Below are 15,789 nucleotides of genomic sequence, written 5' to 3'. Positions count from 1 at the left end.
ATATGTAAATATATTAAAATTTAAATTTATTTCCTTTTCTCCCACTGTCCTGGCTCCCTAAGGTGCACAGCACCCACCCTGTACATGGCAGGAGTCCAGAAATCCACGCAGCTGCCTCAAAGTGCACGACCATACCAAAAAACATTTGGTAATTTTTCCAGATTATTAGGAACCATCAGTAGCATTTACAGCCCTGATTCAGGGCTAATTTAACCCAGTCCAGACTAGACCTGATTCAGCTCACAGTGTGTATTGAGAAGCTTAATAGGAATAAAGATGATTGTAGAAGTTAATGTCGGTAAGAGCTAGAAGCAAGAAACTCAGCTTCATACCCATGACCAACACAAGGAGATCTGCAGAAATCAAAGCACAGGATGCACTATGGTTTCCACTGCATTCCTCAGCCTCAGAGATCTGCCAATATTTTGCACGTAAGCACAAGGACCTTCAAAAGAGCCGGGTCTGTCCCAAGAAAGTACAAAACAATCACTACAAAGGCAAGCAGCGAAAAATCCTCCTCCTGAAAAAACATGCTGTAAAAATGAAGTATAAATCATAAAACCCAAATGAAAACAACCACTCCCCCACCCCAAAATTGCCCAAATAATGGGATGAGGAAGTTTTCTCTGATGAGATTAAATACTGCAAAGCTCTTTCCAAGTCCAGTAACAAACTACTTCAGAAGCAGTGGCAGAAAGCAACACGACAACACTGAGCAATGCAGGGCAACACAGAGGCAAAGTAAGGATTGATCCAGAGCCCTGGGACAAAAGCTTTGCCTTCCCTCAAAATGCATGGAAAAGGCTTCTCACAAGTGTGCCACCTTGCCTAACTCCACTCTCAGGGGTTTGCTGCTCAGGTCAGTGGAAGAAAAATGAAGCTAACAAATGTTTTTGAAAACGCCAGTTCTTGAAAGCAAACTTATTACGCTGAGGTCTGAGCACCATCAAGCACAAAACTCTGGCATCACAGCTTGAGACAAAATGCCAGACCTTCACACAAAGCACCTCTCTAAGATTATTTCCCCAACTCAGCAGAGAATACAGCGAAATAGGTCATATATCACAGGAGCAAAGCAATGCCATGCTCAGCAATGAAATTCCTTGGGACAAAGGGTCTCCACATTTATTCTACCCCACCATCTCTCAACATATCTCAATCTCACAGGAGGTCAGCTTCCTACCCCTCAGCCTGCCACGCTCAGCCTGGGATGCAAAAAGTCTGGCAGCAACAGAAATGAGAGGGGAAGATGTTAAAATTAGTCCTTACTGTCTTTTGCCTTGTTTTCATCCTTTACAGTGTTCCTTTTCAAGGATATGAAATCCAAAAAAAAAATGGGCAGATTCCTATGATTTGTAACAAAAGGGGTCACAAACATGGACACCAGACAAGGAAATCCATACCTTCTATTATGCACTCATCAAAAGCAGTGTCCTCATGGTGACCTGCTCCACCAGCACACTGGGATACCAACATGGGCTTTGGAGGCACCTTGCACACATCTCTGTCAGTGTGGACTCCTCATTCCATCACTCCCATGGAGAAGGTGGTCCTCCTTTTCACCCTCTCCTTACTAGAAAGCTCATTCCTGGCCTCAGAATATTCATGGACACTTTATTGCCCATTTGTACTTGTTCCAGCACTGTCCTTTAGCTTAAATGGTTTGCCAGGAGTGTTTGTCACCTTCAGTATCAGACATAACCTCTATCAGCCTTCATTTTCCTCTGCTGCACAAGCCAAGCTTTTTAGCCTATTCTTGCATTCAATTATCAATCATCAGCTGTTCAATTAGAGACGGTGCAAGTCTCAGACCCAGGAGCCTCAGGAAGAGAAATATCCCAGCCACGGTGACAGAGACAACACCAAGTTGTGTCAGGAGCAAGCACACAATGAATCCATAAATCAGCAGAGAAAGCAGGGGCAAGAGGAGAATTGAAAGCAGCATCTCCCCTCTCAGTGGGTTAATGTGACTTCTTCTCACTTTGCTGCAGAAATCACACCCAGGACAAGCTGCTTTCAGGAAGCAATTACAGGGAAGCAGCAGTGCAGAAGATGGATCTGTTTCTCAACTCTTCCACATGTCACTCCTCAGGAAGGAGCTGGTCATGGGGATCACAACTTCAAATCTAAATATTTCCAAAGGAGAACATCCCTAGATGTGAATATTATCTACTGGCCACACAGGATCCGCAGTTATACAAACCACTTGGAAGCATTTTATGGACCAATCCAAAGAACATCAATTAAATTCTGATCTCTCTACTGTTAAAGGCAAACTACTGATTGATTGCATGGGGCAAGATGTCATCTGTGCTCTGTGTTGCACTATTACCAGGCTCTGTCACACAAATTTCATGTGTGCCATGGACAGAGGACAAGAAGCCCGAGCAAAAGCAGTAAAATGCAAATGTAGGAGCCTGACTTAGTGTTTTCAATATTTTTATTTAACCTAAATGCCTTTGAAAATTAATCATAACCAAAGATATTTTCAGCAATACTTCTTTTTAGTTCTGAATGCAGGTAACTCCATCATATAAATACATATCTGTGTGTCACAGGGCAGAGAGGAACCTTTCATTACAAACACCTTTCTTGGAAGAAACTTGATCTTACTAATATTAAAAAAGCTATTTTAGAATATAGATCCCTTCCATAAAAAGTTTCCAGCAATCTATTTTCATTCTAGTATGGGGAAAAAGAAAAAAACCAAACTCTGAAACCTAAGCAGCTCCTGTACAAAATAAGTAACATCTTACAGCCAGCTGCAATGATCATGCATTTATTCAAGTCAAGCTAAATATGCCCTAAAGAAGCAAAAAATCCTTTCAATTAAAATGTTCACCAGTATAATTTTATTTGTTGGAAGTGTACAGATGTGAATCTGCAGCAGGTGCATGTAACTATTTCTAACACACACAAAATAGGTAAAGCCATTTTAACTCCTTGCTGCATTCCTTGTGTCTTTCCTTCCCTTCTTGGAAAGGAGGAGTTTGTGCCTACCCACACCCCTCAGAGGACAAATCCAAGCCTTTTCTACTAATAGATGCTGAGGTTAACACAAAGCAATTCAAAACTTCTCATTAATTACTGCTAATTGTCATGGCAATCTCCTTTCCCCTGTTTTACATCATGAGCAAATGATTTTTTTTCATTGCAGAAGAGGTAAGAAGAGAGATGCTTGGGAAAACATAATTAGCTCCGCTAATTAGTGTGATCTGATTTGAATATTTCTATTTGCTTTTGTAATTAAAAAAATAAAAGGCAGCTCAGTGAAGTCATCTCCACATTCTAAATATTCAGTTCATAAATTAAGATAACTAAGCTGCAAACCTGTTTCTCCATTAAAAAAAAGCCACCTCTGATGGCAGAACATCCCCAGGGCAATGCTGTCCACAAACCAAGAGGGAAAAGTCCTTTCTGTCAGTGGGAAAACTGAGAGGACAACGTCATGTCAAACCTCCACAACCCAAAGTTACTTTAAAGAACTAATAACCTAAAATTAGATTTTATTTTTTTTTTTTAATTAAGAAGTTGTGCCTGCTCCCTTTGCCTTTCATCAGCAATTAGGTCAATTTGCATTGGCATCTCTGAATCACATTATTGCTGTCCCCCTGCCAGTTGTGGATTCAGAGCAGCACAGGGCAACTTTTAGGGAGGGTGGAGCACTCGTGCAGAATCTGTCCTAGAGCTGTATCAGAGCTGGTTTTACTAACTTTAATTCCAAACTGCTGAAAAATTCCTTAAACCTCTTCAACCCTCAAAATTTGGAGAATTGAATAGATTAACTGAATGGGTTTTATCTCCATTGCATCCTTCTGGGATGAACAATGAGTTTTCCTCTTGATGAGAAAAGTGAGTGAAACATTCCTCTGTACATAGAGCATGCCGTGGTGGTGATTTCCTTAAAGCTTTGGATTTGGCTGGAAAATCCAAGCACTGAAACACCTACTACAGTTTCTGTGACCATTGTGAACAAGGAGGATTCTCAGAGCTGTTGAAGAAGTACAAATAAAAACACATTCCTCTACCCAACATCCCAGATACTACTGGGGCTGCTGTGCAACCAGAAGAGGCCAAGCACATTGTTTTAAACCACCACAAGACCATGGTGTTAGATTTGCACAAACTGGGTGAATAAAAACAGGTAATGATTTATTCAACCTGTTTCTGTTTCACATAATAGCCTGAGCAGGTTATGATATTCTCTTACATGCTCTCAAATTCAAATATGCTTCTGGATATTTTTAAAGTCACGACTGACTGGAAATATTTGTGATTTTAGCTGTTTTGTTTAGCAACGAGCAGTCAGAGCTTGCTTCTACCCCCCGACCCAATGAGCCCCCAAACATTTCCAGCCCAGGCTCATGCAGATGTGAAATTAATGTTCACCTTCTGCTGGTAACTCTTACCAGCAAAATAATAAATTCAGTTAATAACGGAAAAGAGTATTCATGGTGCTTTCTTGACAGTGCTCATTCACCTCTGCACTTGTTATGGTAAAACAGAGTATTTGACACTGCTCACTTTTGGCAAGGCTCCACCATTCAGACAGTGCTGCAGCCACAGGCTGGAACAGATCCTGGGCAGTAAAAAAATATAAAAAAAACCCTCAACCAACATCAAATTGTAAAACACAAATGTTTTCCTGATGGAGCAGGGGCTTTCTAGGAGCTGCAGCCCATCTCCAGGTAGGGTCCCATGCCCTGGAGGAAGTGTTTCTGTACAATAGCTGTGGCCACTGCGCAGAAACAGGGTGAAAGCCTTCGGTTGTTCTTCCATGCAGGACACAATATGGAACGTGACTGGGGAGTTTTCTCCATAAACAAACCAAACCTCTTTCCTTACAGAGCTGCCTTTCTTCTCCCAAGACCCTCTAAAAGCTTGGAGTCTCCCCTGAATCTATTAGAAATCTTTCCTGGAGAGAGGAACCAGACATTGTAAATGAACCCTGACTTAGAAGCCCCCTTGTACCTGCAAATATCCCAGATTCCAGAGGCATTTTATGCTCTGCCTATTTACCTGTCATGCTAGTTCTCACCCTATGATTCATTCATTTTTAATGCTTTCAGCAGTTTTTAACTGATACTTTTCAAGGTGTTAGGGTATCCCCCCTGTAGTACTTTTGGATTTGCTTGCAGAGCTAATACACTGTGGAAACATACAGAGAATATTGTTAAGATGCTTTGAGAAAACTTTTTAAAAGAAAGCTGTCCCCATTCCCTGCATATACAGAGCCACATGTAAAGCACTAATAACTCAGACCAGGCTCTCAAATAAGCCTGGTGAGCACAGTAAGTGGCCAAGTCCTGGTCCAGGCCATCTAGAGGGGACTTGGACCATCACCCTCCACACAGGGCAAACACAGAGTCCCTCGGAGTGTCTTTATGGTCTTTAAAACTATGAAAGGAGAAGATTCCTATCTCTGTGTGTCCCAGTGCTTGCTCACGCATAGGACACTTTCCTTCCCTACACCCAGCTCCAGGTTTCTAAAACCTTCCTTGGATCAAGGCTGTGAAATTGGTGGTTTGGTTGTACATGGCAAGTAAGGTGGATAAAGACTCATTTTTGCCCACACTCCATTTGATCCAGCCCTTTTTCTCACAACCAGGGATCCCACCAGGTCCTAGCAGAAGGAATTGTTTCCCAGTTGGTCCTTTCCCTGCCTATCTCCAGAAAAACCCTGATGCTGTAAAAGAGATTGCTCTTGAGCTTTACAGGATTTTTTGTATTCCAGAAAGTAAGTCTTTTTGAACACTTAAGATCTACCAGGAAAGAGGGAAATCCCCAAACAGAAAGCTACTGGAACTTAGCCTCTCCTCAATTCAGATCTGACAATATTGTAGCCACTCTGCAGAGCTCATTCTGACACAGTAGTGCCAAAACATTTCCCAAAATCCCAGGCAACTCCAGAATTGCCTGTGGACAGTGCACTGCCAGCCTGGCTCCACCAGCACTCCTCTGGGGCAGCTTGCATGAAGTGAGCTCGCCTCTCTCCACAAAAGCTGCCACCACACCTTCTGGCTCTCCTTTTGGCAATTCATTATTAAGGGCAAGAACCTCATCTAAGAAAACACTGAAAATATGACTCAATATTCAAACACCTGAACGTCCTTAATTATCTGAGCAGCTCCCTCCATCAAAAATATTCATTATTTGCTGCATTTCTTAAATAACGGGGAAAGTCACCGCTGCATTTCCCAATAATGTATGCCCACAACTCTATTTTCCCCATCTGCTATGCTTGCCTAAGACTGGTCATTTGTTACCTGCTAGTTCCAATTGATTTCCTTTTGCCTCTGCTTTCCCTCGCCATGAGTGCAGGGAACAAACAGCACGATTTATACCAGCCATCCAGTACCAATCATTAGATAACAAGGCCCTTTACTGAAAGCATTTAGAGTAAAACAATACTTTAAGTTTACCTTTGCTTTCACTTCCTTCTTTATTACTCCAGGTTCAAAATAAGGCCAAAGAAGTTCCACTTACACGGAAGATTAGACAATCATCCAATATAAATCCTTCACATCCTATACAACGTACAGGGCTCGGATCCTACTGCAGCTGATTAAATTCCTTTTTTCAATTGGTTTCATGAGATTCTCAGGCCTCCTTCTCTTATGCCCATTTGCCACCTATTGATTCGGATGTGGAGAGAACAGCTCCATTTTTGGTGGCTTTTTAACCCACAGAATGCCAGGCATGGATGAGTGTTGGGCTTTAGCTCATCAAGCCTGATGGAAAAGCAGGGACAGGGATTGGGAAAGACCTCCTGGTTTCCCTCCTTGGCTTTTCCCACCTCAAACCACATAGGAAGAAAGTGAAGTCACTTTGCACTGAGCTTGGTTTTATCCTCATTTCCTCTGCACTGCGGAAAATTTTATTTCCCTGCACAGAAGAGAGCTGGACTAGAAGAAACTAAATATGAGAAACTTAGCCAAAGAATGCAAAAATCAGCAAGAAACTCAAAAATTCAAACCTGCCAGGTGTGCACTGAGGCTCTTTAGGGTGACTTGGTTCATCACAAGGAGCTAATGCTGCAAGGCTGGACAAAATGCTGTCCCAATGTAATGCCCTTCCCATACTAATAATTGCTGTGTGCATATATAATATATCCACATCCAACCATTGCCAGAGCCAGAACTTTACCCTGAAAATACATAATTTTTTTTTCTAAAGGCAGATTATGCTCCAGTAAAACTTTAATAATGTTATTCCATCAATGCCTCTTTTACCTGCTTGAAATTCGGTGTCAAGGGAAGTGTTGATGTTCAGCCACCTGAGGTGATAGGAGGAGCTCAGGTGTTTTAAGAGAGAGGCTCTCTGGAGGATTGCTGTCTCCTCTCACCTCAGCCATTACCAGAGGCAGAGGGTGATGGAGAGAGAGCCACACTCTTCTGTACACAGAGTTTCTGCCTGAAACTGCAGGAGCAACAACGCCCAGAAAATTGAAACCTTCTAGGTCAAGGCTGCCAAACAGACTGGTTCCCTCTGTGACACTGAACGGGCCGTCTCCATTACCTAATTCTTCTGGAAGTTCAGGGGAAAAACGTCTCCCAGTGGAAACTCCTGACTCCCGAGCACTTTGGCAAATCTGGATCTTATTTAGGTGCCTAATTCGGGGCTGAGCGGCAGAGGACTCGCAGGGTGATAATAAAAGAAAAGATTGTGGCAATTTATCACTTGGAGAGCAGCACAAAACCTTTCCCAATTCTTTTATTAAACAAACTTTAATCAATATAGTCTGGTTTCCTGAAGTTAGACGCGAGCTGGGAAATCCAGATTTTGATTTCACCAAATAATTCATGGCTACATCTCCAGAAACGTGCTGAAGAATCCTCCTTAATTTTCCACAGAATTATTCTGCTGGAAAAAAATTGATGCTGTCTCTAGTATGGTAATGCATTTTTGAATCCTCCTCTATACATTTTAGCAGATGCAGCATAGCAGCTCTTTAAATATTTTATTAATATTATATGTAAGACAATATCATTTATCACAGCATTTTGAGACAAGGGTCAAACACTTCTTCTGACAGAAAAATTAAAAATCCTTTTCATTGAATATTTATATGTTCTACCATAAATAAAAAAAGAAGTTTTCACACAAAAATCTATTAATTTCAAATCCAAGTGCTTTGGGTTTTATGCAAGTGCAAAACCTTTGTAAGGGACACATCCAAACCTCAGTGAATCACTTGAAAATGCCCTTAAACCTCAAGGGGCTGAGCCTGGGCCCTGTGGCATTTAGTTGTCAAAAGGGGAACCTGGGTACATACACTCATGTGCTAATAATTGAAAGGTCAGTTCCATACACCTTTCATTTTGCACAGGGCTGCACAGGCTGGGAATTTCATCTCCAGTTACCCACAAGTCCAAGGCTGCCTCAGCTCATGACAAAAGAGAAAACTGGTGTAATTCAAAGAACGGTTGTCATGCCCAGGTTTAAAAAAGTGTTCAAATTCCAAATAAATTTGACTCTGAGGTTTTTGCCGAGGCCTCTGTGAATTAATACTAAAAGGTTGTTGTCGAGCTATATCAAAAAAACCCTTCTGATTGCAGCCAACTGTCCATCCTTCCTTCAGCAGGGGGGCTGCATGTAATTTTCTGCCTTCAATTAAGATTCACCACTAAATTCATCCTCTTTTAAAACCACATTATTGCACCCTATGGTATCACATGAAATGCACAGCAAAGGTTTGGGAATTCTTTTGGAGGATGATGGGGAGTGGAAGCCCATGTTACAGGCACAATGGAAATAAATGCATAATTCAGTCCTTGCTTTTTTACTTGTCCTTGGCATTAATGAAGAACAAATTAGCTACTCTCCTTGGGTGTCTACCAGAAATAATAGTAACAACTAGAGCTCTTTCCCCCCCTCAGTAATATGTTCCTTTGTAGATAAGCACTGTGAAGAGGTAAAATTATGTCTTTTAAAAGTTTACTGTTTTCTTGTTCTAAGATGTAAATGATAAGCTTGGGACTGGGAAGTAATTCAGAAATATTTATTCCACTGAGACAATGGCTTTTTGTCATCAGAAGAAAGAATTGATGGCTACCAAAATGAAACAAAAAAAAAAAAAAAAGACAACAGCATTAACCATGGCTTGTGCTACACCAGTAAATAAGAAACACCTTTCCAACAGCTCAGCACAACAAAGCCTGGGCCCTGGCTGAGGGATGGGAATACCCACCCCAGAAGGTGACCTGGCTGAGGGACACAGCATTTTTATTGTTACTCATACACATGCAATAAATATAATAAGACACTGGAAGCATTTCCCCCTCTTCCACATGATTAATTTACAGTCTGTTTCATCAACCTTTTATGATGTGTAAGAGGGACTTATAAAAAACATAAACATCTTTGCATCTTTTTACAGGTATGACATCCTGACCAAGGTGGTTCTTGGCTGGGAAGAATCATTCAGCTGGAGCTTACTTTTAAATAAATTGACTCCAAAGCATTGAAATCCATTATACAACCAAGGCAAAGCACCAAAATAACACCTCTCAAGTGAAGACCAGCATGTGGACACAGCTGAAAGACAGATCTATATGCAATGCAATGCATTTGTGTAATTAAATCAACCTGCCACTCTCTCATCTATTATGCAGATGCAGAAATACTAATAATTATTATCCTCACATATCTAGAACGACTGAATAAATGGTTCCAAGCAGCAAGAACTTGTTTGTGTTTGGATCTCTCTCACCAGAGCTTCTTTAACTAGCTCCTGGGTAGAATTCATTAATTTTTATTAACAGGGAAAACATTTGTCCCCGTGACAATATTTGCATTGCCTGAATGATTTTCACCTCTGCCACAAGGTGTACTATCGGCTCATACATCACGCGATTACTTGGAGAGCAGAAAGACCCTCAGTCATTAGTGAGTGAATTAAAGATGATCTAAAGAGCTATTAATCACAGTGACAAAAGCCTTAATGTTGCTGTGACCCTAGTGGAGCCTGGGGACTAAAAGGGAAGCCGAGGGAGAGAAAATGGAAACATATGTTTTCTCCAAAATAACCTACCTTAGGAGAACTGTCAAAGATAGAGTCCCTTCAAACTGAGAAATTCTGCCATACCACTGCTCCTAGGTTTTACTGGGACAGGGTCTGCAGCCAACCTACTTTATTATTATTTACAATTACTATAAAAGATTAAGCAATAAAAGATACATGGTATAATCAGACCTTCCTTTTCTTTGCCAGGAGTTATTTAAAACCAATATATTTAGAGCAAGCTGATACTCCTAACATAGTGTAGGATAAACAGAGATCACTTAACTCACAATATAGTTCAAACTAAAGACATAGCATCCACATCCCCTGTGGAGAACATAAGGTACTGAACTCTGCTTCTGCGTTTTCAATTTGAAACTGTACTACTAAATAAATTCAAGAAAAAGTGAAGCCCTTCATTTGCTGACACCAGCTCAGATTCAGCAAGGTGAGTCAGATGTCCAGACACAAAGCTAAAATCACAAAATTGAAATATATTAATATTTCTATTAACAGATATTTCTAATCTTCCCAAAAACCACTTCAGGCATCCTCAGTTCCAACTCCTTCCTATTGAAAGTGAGTTAGTGAGTTGTGTCTATAATAAAGTTGTCTCTTTTTTTTGGGCAGTAAGATACCAACATAAAAACTATTCATAGAGGTGTAGCTGAGAGTCCCATGAGAAACACTACCCTGTATTGTATTTTTTCAAATATTACAGCCTGTAGACAGAAATTAAATAAACTGATATTTCTCCATCTGTTTCCACTACAAAGAGATGTGTTGGAGCAGCTGAGCCCCTGGTACCCTCATGGACAACACAGAGTTCCTTCCTGCTAAATGTGCTCCAATGCTGCTTCCAAGGCCTGTTCCCTGAGGATCAGGCCCTCAGCTCTTGGAGGGTTCCCATTTGCTTCATCAACTTAGAATGGACACAGAGATGCAGGGAAACATCTGCAATGAGCACAAGGGCCAGAAATTAAAAATGAGTTTGAGGAACACAAGGAACCTTCCACCTTTCTCTGCTCTCCTTTTCCTCACCCTCTGAGTCTACAAATTAGACAAATTCAGTCTCCCAGAACTCAGTCAAGAGGGTTTAAAGTCTCACAATTCCATGCTAGACTCCACAAAGATGAACTTGTTCTTACACAGGAGTGCTGCCTTACTTTTGTAAAACTCTGAGTATTTAGTGATGTGATATCTGATCAGTCTGGAGTAGAACTTTCATCTCAATGAGAAAGGGCACTACATATTCATCTGGTGTCAGAGCCATACATAAACAAGCTTCCTCAAATGACAGATCAGAAGCAAGAAGTGGCCTCTTTTTTCTAATAGCATCAGCCCAGCTGCAGATCTCAGTGGCGCTTATTCTCAGCTGGTCTGCTTTTAACTTTCACTTCCCATTTAGAAAGCTAAATTGGGAGTGCTTTAATCTTCTGGGTTCGTTTCCTTAATGAGAAGTGAAAGGTATAAGTGGCAGCAGGTAAAGAGATATTGAAAGCTGTGGCAGACTAGCATTTAAATTTTAAGAACAGCTAGATCAGAGCATTTTCTAACATTCCTTTCTTCTAGGATAGTAAAAAAAAATTACAAAAGCCATAAAAAACAAAGTTTTTTTGTTGGGAAGAGAGCACATCAGCAGAAGGGCAAACTTTGAGTGGGGCAGGGAGGAGAATGTGGATTTTGTCCTGGGGTATGCTGCAAAACTCTACCCTGGTGCTCGACTGAAAGATGTTCGTTTGAGGTCACATTTCTCAGAGTGAGTTCAGCTTCAAGTAAGCAAGAAAAGACACTCTTGTTGCTTGTAATATCCTCAACACCTCACAGGATGAGGCCTTAGGACAAAAACAAATTATAGTTAAGAACACCCCTAAAGCTTCATCCTGAAAATATGTTCTGTTAGTGGAAAACATCATGGCCTGGCTTGTTTTGGTGTTCCTTTCCAGATTTAAAAAAAAAAAAAAAATCATGCCCCATCATTTCTCCCTTCAAAAACCTAAAGAAAACTAAGAAAAAAGCAATCTGATATAACATGCATCCCATGAAGAGGCAGGTGGGATGCCAGGACAAGCTTTGCTTCACAAGACTCAGCCTCTCAAAAAAGCACATTTCATTGCTCATTCCTTCACCCAAATACTTTTCCTGCTAATCTGTGTTTGTGTTTAGACAGAAAGAAATTCCTATCCATTTTGATCACAAGCAAGGAGTCTCACAGAAATGCAGGCCCTGGATTTCAATGTCTGTGCCCACTTGATGATATCACTTATGTCAACATTTCCAGTAGTGGCCACAGCACAGGACTCCCCTTCCACATATGCAGCTCCAGCCCCACTGCTCTGCTTTTCCCAGTGCCTCAGCACACCTGGGTCTGCTCCATCATTACATATCTTCTTATATTTCCATTAAATAATTACACAGGAGACATAAGAGTTTCACTGCTTTTGTGTCTCCCCCTCCAATAAGTTACAGCTGAGGTGACCTGGGGAAGAGTTGTCAGATAAAAGTGCCAAATCTCAGCAGCAGAAAGGAACAATTGGGGCACATTTTATGAGTATTAGCCCAAGTCCATCAGGCACTCCATCATGGAGCACACCACTGGTGCAGCATTCCCATGGGGAGCAGTCTGGAAAAATAGGTTTATATTGTGCCAAGACACCTGCTAACACCCTTCGCTGTGGTCCCCACTCTGTACCTGAATTTTTCATGGCTAATTAAGAGGTAACAGCACCTAATTTCCCACTGCACTTCAGGTGTTTGGAGGAGTGCTTTGTTGTGTTTCCCTGCATTTCCCCTGGGTTTTGTTCCTACACATCCGATCCATGTGTTACTGACTTAGCTCATTAAATATAAATTGACATCTCCACTATGCTGAGCAGAGTATCCTCAAAATCCCTTAAATACCATCGTGCCTTAGAAGTACCATGGAGCAGGCCAGAACATCCTGTGCTAGTGAGAGTCTGGGAAACAAAACTAACAGAGGTTCATTCCCCTAATACATGGAAAAAAGGGGATCCAGTGCAAATGAAGCATAGGATGGTAAATAAGAACTGTATTCGCTTGCAGTCATGCACTATAGCCATTAAGCCTTAAGGTCTTAAAGGTACCAAGCAATGCATATGATAAATTTCTCAAAAACACCCCAGCCATAACATAGTTCCTGCTGATTGCTCATTTACCCATAATGCATGCTGTCATAGCAAAGCCTGACAAATGACAGCCAAAGCTCAGGTTATTTTTTACGCTGACTGCCAAGCCCCTCACCTCAGATTATTCATTTATTAGGGCAATCACTGAGGTCTGGGTACTTAATATTGTTTTCACCAAATATGAAAATGATCTACTTGCCTATTCTTTAGTTCCTCCTAGGGCAAGCCATTTATCATCAGCCCTGGATAAATGACTGCTTCATTATAGCCATAATTTATGAGATGTTAGAACTAAAGAGCCACACCTAAAGACTTAAAGCTTTAATATGGATTAAAATAAGATAATCAATCAAGCATATACAAATTCTCTTTAGAATTATTTCTTGCTTTGAAATGGCTTTGCATTTTTAGAATGGAAGTAGTCTTAAATTTCTTCTTATCCAACCCCAGCCAAACTTGTTTAAAAGTCCATGAGGAAGCCTAGGATATAACCTTGTTGGTCAGCTACTGTTGGGCAACCATTACATAATTCAACAAAATTGCCTCTTGGGCTAAGGACATTTTTTGTAGTTTTGATGGCACAGTCGTAACCCAGACTGAGAAGATTTGCAGGCCTTCAGTCCAGAACAAGTGGGGAAAATGCAAAGTGATGCCAGACTCCAGCATTCTCCATAGACACTGCCATACTTTTCATCCTCTCCTGTGGAATTTTGCTGCTCTGGGGCTACAGAAGAGAGACAGTGGAATGTTACCATTGAAAAATATTTCCATGGTGTTAAGGGGGTTTCTCTGCCTGAAATAGCATTTCATAGCTCAGAGTGTGGGTGAGGAAAGCTTCTTCCTCTAGCTGGGGAATTAAATATCCCTCCCTTCCCCAAAACAGAGTTACAGCTTCAAAGGAAAAGTTTCTGGTTGTCTTGATTGTATATTTCCCAGCACAAAGCCAATATAAATATTATTCTTCAAGCAAGCACCTTGCTTGAAACACAAACCTAAGCCTACTTAACCACTTAATCCTGCATCTTCTGAAGCCCCTGTTGGAAATACATCATATTTCAGATTTTTGAGCGTGTACCACCAAGACAAGGATGCAGCTATGGTTTTTACTGCCAGCCAATGCTGTGGGCAGTGCTGGAGCCCCAGGGACAACAGGCAAGATGAATGAACTATCCTAAAAAGCCCAGAGCAAGCCCATGGCAGCAGCCAATTCATGATGTCATGAATTACTTTCAGGAGAGGGTACTTTGCTTTCTCATGCACCAAGCCACAGCCCTGGTAGGTGACATGGACAACCTGAGCATCTCCCTGAAGTTCCAGCCTGAATAATGCACCTAGAAGGAACAGCAGATGAGGCACACAAAGATCCCATTCTTGGAGCCACAATTACAAAATCCAAACTTCCCCAACAGCTTCTTGCTCTAGGATAAGTGCCTGTGGCATGCTTTTTACAGAGCAGATATTTGGGCTTATGATGAGAGAACACACTGCAGCTTCACTCAGCACAGCTTCAGCCAATGAGGCTTCCTCAGTAACACTAACACTGATTTAAATTTAATCCCAGCACCAGGCTTTGTTAGCTAAAGGACATTTTCCACTCTGGGTTAAGTCCCCTCTCGTACAACTTGGTGTCAGCACTTCAGCAGGAATAAAACAACCCAAGCTCTGCAGCTCCCATGTGTGAGAGCTGTTTAAGCATATCTGTGGAAGGAAATGCTTGATACACACAGTATAGAGGCAATGAAATTTAAAATATCTACCTACCTATGTGGTTATAAACCTACAAATGTATAGGAATGTACTCTTTTGCGCTGGTGAATATAAGATTTCTTTGGTGTGTATGCAAATAAACAGCTAAACCACAAGATTATAAGCACAATCTAAAAGAACTTAAAGACTACACTTACATTCAGGGCCCCCATTTCCTTAATTATTTTGAGAAGTTTTAACTGGAAGCTCAATAGAATTGAGGCAGAATGCAGTTCTCATTCTCAAATGTGCTAAGAAAAAAACCCAGTTCCCCTTCATGCTGCAGGCTTGGCAGGGAGGTGATGCTCCATGGCAAGGGAGAAGCACATGCACCACGTTTATCTCAGTGCCACTGGGCTGGGCTGCACCAACCCCTCCCAGCCCATTTCCCTCAAGGAGACCAGCACCTCTCCAAATCAAAACCCATCATCATCATCATCCTCCCTTAAAATAAATTCTCTCTCAGAGCAAGGAGCTGCGTTCCACATTCTTCGCCAAAATAAATGCAAAATCAAGTTAGGAACCCTCCAAAATAGGGTTGGTAATGCAAATATTGACACAGCAAAGAGGAGGGAGTGCAAAGCATGGCTGGACAGACAGTCTGAATACAAAATATTTCACAAAAATGTCATCTTTATTTAGTGAGTGATGAAATCAGCAACTATTTTAAAAGATATATAGTTTTTGTAGCCCAGACATTTATGCCCCCAAGTTATCTAATGGGAACGTGGAGCAAAGGTAATTTTCACAAGTTATGTTTGGGATTAATGCGGTGAGCACTCTAAATGCTGGTCTCCTGTTGATTTCCATGGAAGTTTTGCAGCAGCAGAATTTCTAGGAACAGGTAATTGAGCAATGTTCTCCCCCACCCCTTCTTTTCCTACACAATGGCTT

General features: G+C 41.3%; 1 protein-coding gene across 5 annotated transcripts in view; it reads right to left on the bottom strand.

Moving 5' to 3' along the window:
* Positions 1–15,789, bottom strand: part of MECOM (MDS1 and EVI1 complex locus) — a 323,830-nt gene that overhangs the window by 195,288 nt on the left and 112,753 nt on the right. The window contains exon 1 of one of the 5 annotated variants that reach the window (XM_064721127.1): positions 4,525–4,530. The exons of the other annotated variants lie outside the window; for them this stretch is intronic. The gene's annotated coding sequence lies outside the window, so the exon portion shown is untranslated. Of the gene's footprint in view, positions 1–4,524; positions 4,531–15,789 lie in introns of those variants that run through there. 5 annotated transcript variants of the gene reach the window in all.

Source organism: Zonotrichia leucophrys, chromosome 9 (assembly GCF_028769735.1).
Source record: "Zonotrichia leucophrys gambelii isolate GWCS_2022_RI chromosome 9, RI_Zleu_2.0, whole genome shotgun sequence".
Taxonomy (NCBI): Eukaryota; Metazoa; Chordata; class Aves; order Passeriformes; family Passerellidae; genus Zonotrichia; species Zonotrichia leucophrys.
Note: the sequence above shows the minus strand (reverse complement) of the source record. Positions and strands in the feature narration are given on the sequence as shown.